Genomic DNA, 374 nt, shown 5'->3' on the forward strand with positions numbered 1-374 from the left:
CTGAAGAACAGCGGGCAGTTTAACTGTTCAGGACAAACAAGGGACTCGTGAACAAATCTCAAAAAAAAAAAAGGTGTGGATCATCCACGTAACAACACAGTATTAAAAATCAAGCGCATGTAAACTTGTGAACTGGGTCATTTTTATAAATTCAACTATTAATTTCTCTTGTGGACTGTATGTAAACATCTTTTATGTGAAATATCTTATTCATGTCAGTATTCAGGTTAAAAAATAACATGCATTTTGCATGATCCCTCTTTTGTTAAAATAATTAACATTTTGCAGATACTACAAAGTGTATGTAAAATTTTTACAACTGTACATATATATATATATATATATATATATATATATATATATATATATATATA

The 374-nt window shown here is 27.3% G+C and overlaps 1 protein-coding gene across 1 annotated transcript in view; it reads right to left on the reverse strand.

Annotated features, from left to right (window-relative positions):
* Positions 1-374, reverse strand: part of LOC107689961 (tudor domain-containing protein 1-like) — a 13,132-nt gene that overhangs the window by 11,784 nt on the left and 974 nt on the right. The gene's annotated exons all lie outside the window — the stretch shown is intronic.

This window comes from Sinocyclocheilus anshuiensis, unplaced genomic scaffold, assembly GCF_001515605.1.
Source record: "Sinocyclocheilus anshuiensis isolate Anshui unplaced genomic scaffold, SAMN03320099.WGS_v1.1 scaffold1541, whole genome shotgun sequence".
NCBI classification, from domain to species: domain Eukaryota; kingdom Metazoa; phylum Chordata; class Actinopteri; order Cypriniformes; family Cyprinidae; genus Sinocyclocheilus; species Sinocyclocheilus anshuiensis.